At 29.2% G+C, this 6407-nt stretch overlaps 1 long non-coding RNA gene across 1 annotated transcript; it reads left to right on the top strand.

Annotated features, from left to right (window-relative positions):
* Positions 1-3829: 3829 nt before the first annotated feature.
* On the top strand, positions 3830-4309 carry LOC136971594 (uncharacterized). Its single transcript, XR_010880187.1, has 2 exons — positions 3830-4063; positions 4149-4309. It is a non-coding gene; the product is annotated as an uncharacterized lncRNA (long non-coding RNA).
* Positions 4310-6407: the final 2098 nt, after the last annotated feature.

Raw genomic sequence — 6407 nt, 5'->3', positions numbered from 1 at the left:
TTATAAAAAGATGAATTTGTTAATTAGAATAAAAATAACTAATTAAAAAGTAGTTTACAAACTTTTAAAACTTGAAATCGTAATTTATTAGATTGTTCACTTCAAAATAGCTAAATAGATCAGTAAAAATCCGTGATTTAGTTGTTTTTCACGTTTAAAACATTACTATACAACATAAAAAATTATAAATAGCTACCCGACATTTACAGTAAAATGCTGGTGCCGACTAGTAGTTTTTTACATTTGTTGTTACAACTTTCCTTGAAAAGAACTGTACTACAAGCATATTTTTCCCCCTCTCCCGTTAATTTCTGCAACTTCGATACATAGTTTAATAATTAGTTTAACAGAAATGATGTTGGGTAACAAATATCCACTGATTTTGGCAAATTTAGGCATCATACTTGTAATAGATATACTGTAGTTATCGTTTTGAAAATCATCTAGGTAATCCGATAGTTTAACAAATGTTAACTTGCTTATAATTAATTATAAATTTAAAAAGCTGGTAAATTTAAAAAAAATTAAATTACTAAAAAATTAAAATAAATTTGATTATCTTTTGTGGAAACAACAACACAATTTTTATAGTTATGTTGCAAAAGAAAAAGATTTGTAGTTACAATTCTACTGAACTTCTATATTTTATTAACATATAATTGTAATTTCGTTTGATGTTTATTTCTGTACACTCAAACCTGTTTTTTGTGCGGTATATGAAAATTTCAATCAAATTGGAACATAATTGACTTCTGTAAAATTTTTAAAACTCTATTGGATGTTTTCTATGACATCAAGTTTTTTCATTTTTTATTAAGTAAAATTTTTTTCTCTTACCTTTTTTTCGGTTCCCTCCTATTTTAATAGCATAAAAATCAGAAACATTGTGTTAAATGTAGACTGCAGGTGCGAAATTTCATGCCTTGTTAAATGAAAGAATAACACTTCCTGCAGCTATATTTATCAAATAAAAGTATTTTTTAAAGATTACTTTTAACTTTTTATATAGTTTTTCTGTAAAACCGCTTTTTGGGATGGTGTTTATTTCGCAGGAATTATTTCCCGGCAAATTTTTTTAATGTTAGATTCGTATTTAAGTGGAAATAATTAATATAAAAAATAAACTTCTTAGAGGATTTTTTCCCCATTAGGGCAGAAAAAGGCCCAAGGAGTTAAAGAAGCAATTCCTAGTTATTTTGTATGATTTTGAGTTATTTTTCAAGTGAGACTTTTTTTATGCGGTCCCAATTCACCACATAAAAATATACTTTTTGTGTTGGGAAAACTATTTTTTATAGCTACTCGTGAAGTTTCCTGCGTTTTTTTTTATATTTTTTTATTTTTTTTAATGCGTTTTCTTTTATGTGGTTCCTATCCACCGCACAAAAACAGGTTTGAGTGCATTTATTTTATTTTATTTAAATTCTATACGTTTTAAGAATCCTAATTTTTGTAATACTATGATGTCATAGAAATACAAGTCTCACTAAAATAGAAAAAACGTAAAAAAATTAAATTATTAGATGAAAAAAAGGAATGAGTAAAAATTTTTTTATAGAAACTTGAGAAATAGTCAAGACAGTGCAGCTCTCAAGATCGATCATTTGGATTGGAGTTGGATTTTCCATTGTTTGAAAAGACAATGAATACTTCTGTGAACTCGGATTCTTCGATTGATGTAAGTAAATCGGAGAATCCATTAGATCCCCATCATAAAGCGTGGGTGATGGTCCGAAACCAATCCAGGAAATGATTGAGGGCTACCTTTTCCTTCCACAAATTAACAGTTGCCTTTCAAAAGGAGGACTTTTCTAACTCAGGAAAAACACGAGTGATATATGTTAGTGCTAGACATCAAACAGAAATCAAATGAACTTTCTTTTCCGGATTGTTCACCGAACATTGCTCCGGATTCCACTACCACCACTATGAACTTAAGACGAGAAACGAAGACAACTTTAGCTATATTGTAAGCATATTTTTACAATAAATGGGTTAAATGGTAAAGAGGTGTCTTCGTCCGTCTGTACCATGTTTCCCACAACTTATTAGTCCCTCGACTTTCCTGACGTTGGGAGAATTAACTTTATCCCTTTTATTTTCCCAAAGGGAAAGAGTCGTCATATCTCACAAGCGAAACGTGAAGTTTCAAATCTTATGTTCTAATTGACGTTTGAAATTATGTTAAACCTGAGGAAGGCTATTTAAGATTGCTGAAAACATTAGTTCATTTATTAAAATTTGCTATAAAAGTGAGAAAGATGGTTTGTGATATGATTTGCAATAATTATAAGATTTGTAATTAAGGGTTAAAATAGATAAATTTTGTCTGCATTCTTAAGAAAATTTAATGCGAAATTAAATAATAAATAAAAATTATTAAAAATAATTATTAAAACTCTGGCCTTTACACTGAAACCAAAATCAAAATGGCGGCAACGAAACATTTTTTTTCTTTTAACAAGTTGCCAATTCAGCTACTTTTTGCTAGATTTAGTGGATTTGTTAGAGAAGCTATAGTAAAAACTTACACCTATCCCTCTTTATATACAATCTATTTTTACACCATTTTGAAATAATGTGGTTGACAAAAGAAAACTATTTCTTTTTTTACATAATCGATTTTTTTTATGAGGGAACAAATGCTTTATTTGAAAATTTTTAAATTTAACTTTTTGTTAAAATTATGTTGCTGTTTAAAAAAAGTTACTCTTTTTGTTGAAAGATTTTAAAATTATGTGTTTCTAAGTCAAGAGTTCATTTTAAGTACAGTACAGTACTATTTGTATATCAAAGAATATTGATGATTGCTGAATTTTATGCTATCTTGTATTTACTAGATTTACATACAAATAATATTGATAAATAATGATAAAATAAAAAGCTCATGTGTCATTTGTAAATTGCTTATTTTTTCATTATATTGAAGTTTTGAATTCTATCAAACATTTTTCTACAAGATGTACCGGTATGTACTGTATTTTTTTAATATGGCAGTCTCTGAAACATATCAACTGTGCAAAAAAGAGGGATAGATATATTCAATCAATGTTCACGGTAAATAAAATGCTGTTTCATTATGTCGATATTCCACACTAAGAAATGTGAAGGTCAGGGAATTTGGACAAAGTTGGTCAGGGAAAATCAGGGAAAGTCAGGGAATTCAAAACAAGAATTTGAGTAGGAACCCTGTAAATAAGTAATGTTAATAGAAAAAAATAAATACTTGGTGATTCAAAAGTCACAGAAATTTAAAAAAATTAATAACTCACAAACTATTTACAGTAAGATGATGCAGTTTTCATAGAAATGCTTAGAAAGAAGTGGGATTTTTTAGGTATAATAAAAATTTTAGTACCAAAATAGTTACATTTGTATTTAAATTATAAATACGATTGTTACTTTATAGACCCGTTTTTGGTGTTAGAGGAAATCCTTGTTAGTTTGCAAAATTGTTTAAAAACTCATATTATTTTTCACAAACTTTCAATGTTTCTTTAAAGTATAATTATTGTCTTTTAAAATCTATCACTTTAAATTGCTTTGTTACAGATTGCTCTACTAAGAATTACTTTCTTTGTTGTTTGAGAAATTTTTTAAACCTCTTGAATTATTTCTGTAATATATGATGGAACATATCTATACAAAAATACATAAATAAAACAAAATTTGTTTTATTACAAATGGATCAAAAGAAAAGCAATGAAATTTGTTGACCCCAAAACAAAAACAAATATCCAATGTACACTATAGTCATCAAGTAACAAAAGCACATGTAGTTTTTGAACCTAAAGTTATTCACTGTTTTCTTAAGGTAACCTCAGTACATCAGCTAGTAATAAATAAAGTTAAAAAATTGAAATAGAGAATAAATTTATTTTACAATTGTAATAAAATTTTTGCAATTACTTTTCATTTTAGGAACATATGGAAATTGTCAACAATCTTCACCAGATAGTCTAGCAGGTGACATTCCTGATAAATATTATCTTGTACAGAATAATGACCTAGTACGCATACGTTACCTTCTTGTATATAGTAACAGTTCTAGGAGAGAGAACAGGCAAGACTTTTTTTTCATTTAAATATCATTTTTTTTAGTAAATATATAGTTAATTTAAATACATATTGTTTATATTATTATTTAGGATTAGAGTTCCTAAGTGGTGGTGGAAGTATCGTTTCACTATTCTGATGCTAAGTTATGTTGTTATTTTAGTAGGAATTAGTCTGTCGTCATCCAGAACGTTGCAGCAGTTTTTATGGAAACATTTTTAATAGCTTATAAATATAATATGCAGTCTTCCAATTGTGCCTCTTGAATATATTTTTATTATTGAATTATATATAAATAATTTTTATATAGATTTAAAAAAATAAGAAAAATGTGTAAGATTATTTAATTATTTTTGCTGCAATTTTTACAAAAATTGCTTTGCTGATTATATAAATGTTTGTTAAAAAATTAGCTATTAAAAGTCACAATAAAAATCAGTATTACATTTTTATATAAAATTAAGGAATTCTTTACATTTATAAATTACAATACATATTAAAATAACAAAATAAACTGCATAATAAAGCTTATTATTTTGTTAAATTTAGTTTGAAATTTTCATCATATAAGTAAAAGCATTTATATTATTTATGCAATAGTTTAGTAAAATGTATATATAATCACTTTAGGATTTGCTTATACTGATAACAATAATTGATTGATACCATTAAGTGGTGAAAGTAAAGAAGACTACATTTTGTGAAAATTTTGGCTTAACAATCTGACATTGAAAGATTTATTAACTTATAATTCATTCATCATATAATTGGAGTGAGAAATTCCAGCAATTTAAACTTGTACTGTGCTGTGAGTAAATAACAATTAACATGATTAATACAGTGGGTGATTGGTTATCTAACATAATCCATTCCAAGACTTTGTTCGTTAACCGATTATTGATTTACCATAAGTTCTTATGGGAATTTGATTAATTCATTCTTGTAAAATCCAAAAAGTAAAAAATATATTTACTTTCTTACTACGTTTATTTATATGTAATAATAAAAATACACATATACACAGTCTTGCATTTTTATTAGTGAAGTTTTTTCCGTCTGAGGGGGTTAAAGAATCTGTCTAATATCGATTGCCTTTCTCTCTTCAGGATTTTTCAGAAGTAATTAATAGCATTGTAATTGTAGAGATCTGTAAGCCTATTAACCTCAACCTGGTTTGGATGCCATTCTAAGACTGTCGTTCTGAATCAACTTTATTTAAACCAAATAACCGGAGCAAAAATGTTCTACTGTTGTGAATGTTTTTGATGCCTGTTCTGGGCTCTTCTTCAGGCTTTTACGTAAATCCGTTGCAAGCTGTTCATTCAAATTTCAATTTAGAAGGTATTCAATTTCTGATTGAAAATGCGCACGTATACCAAGATATTCAAATATCAGATATTAGTATTAGATTCGAAATTCACACTAGATTCAATTTAAACCATTATAAAACGAATATAAAATCAAATGCCATGCCATGGAAAGCGACATTTCTAATTTAAAATTAATGCATGTGGACTTGCAATCCGCCTTAAATATTTCCATTGCCTCCAACACTTTGAGGTGATCATGATGCGGAGTGGTGAGGATGATACGTGCTTTGTTAAAGTCAGCTGTGATATCCGGGTCTGTCACATAAGTCAAAAGGGTTGTTGTGCATTTATTGTGTAGTATGTCTGACTTATGTTCCTTTAATCTTACCGCTAACGAACGTCTGGTGAAGCCAACATATACCATTTCTCTATTGCATCTGCCATCTCTTACCGGGACTCTGTAGATGCCCGGTAATTTGTCCAGATTGGGATGGTCATTTCCATTCCTTAGTATGCTGTAAATGGACGGACATCTCCTGTACGCTATTCATTTTAATAATAAATGTACAAAAACAAAAGGAACATGGGTCAAAGAAAGTGTTTGAAGTTTCTTCCACTGACTGCAATGCAGACCTCACATCTATGGCGCATGGAATTCTGAACATTCTGGAATAATCCAGGCTCATCTCAAATTTCTCTTGCCACTACTGTGATTCTTGCAACCAGCTCTTCAGCATTGTCAACAGGGGTGTCATAAACCAGTGTTTTCATATGCCCCCAGAAATAAAAATCAAGACTGGTGACTGAGCAGGCCAATGCACAGGACCACCATGTCCGATCCACTGTTGGCCAAATGTGACGTCTAGGTGGTTACGAACATTACAGCTGAAATGGGCAGGGGCTCCAAATGCTGGAACCACATTATCCATTGCATTGATGCAGAAATCTGTTTGTCACCCAAAAATTGTGGCAATACTTGCTGCAGAAAGATCAAGTAGTTACTTCCAGTTAGACGAAATGGCAACAGGTAAGGTCCAATAA

This window comes from Centruroides vittatus, unplaced genomic scaffold (genome assembly GCF_030686945.1).
Source record: "Centruroides vittatus isolate TY-2023 unplaced genomic scaffold, ASM3068694v2 contig_2611, whole genome shotgun sequence".
In the NCBI taxonomy this organism is placed as follows: Eukaryota; Metazoa; Arthropoda; class Arachnida; order Scorpiones; family Buthidae; genus Centruroides; species Centruroides vittatus.
Note: the sequence above shows the minus strand (reverse complement) of the source record. Positions and strands in the feature narration are given on the sequence as shown.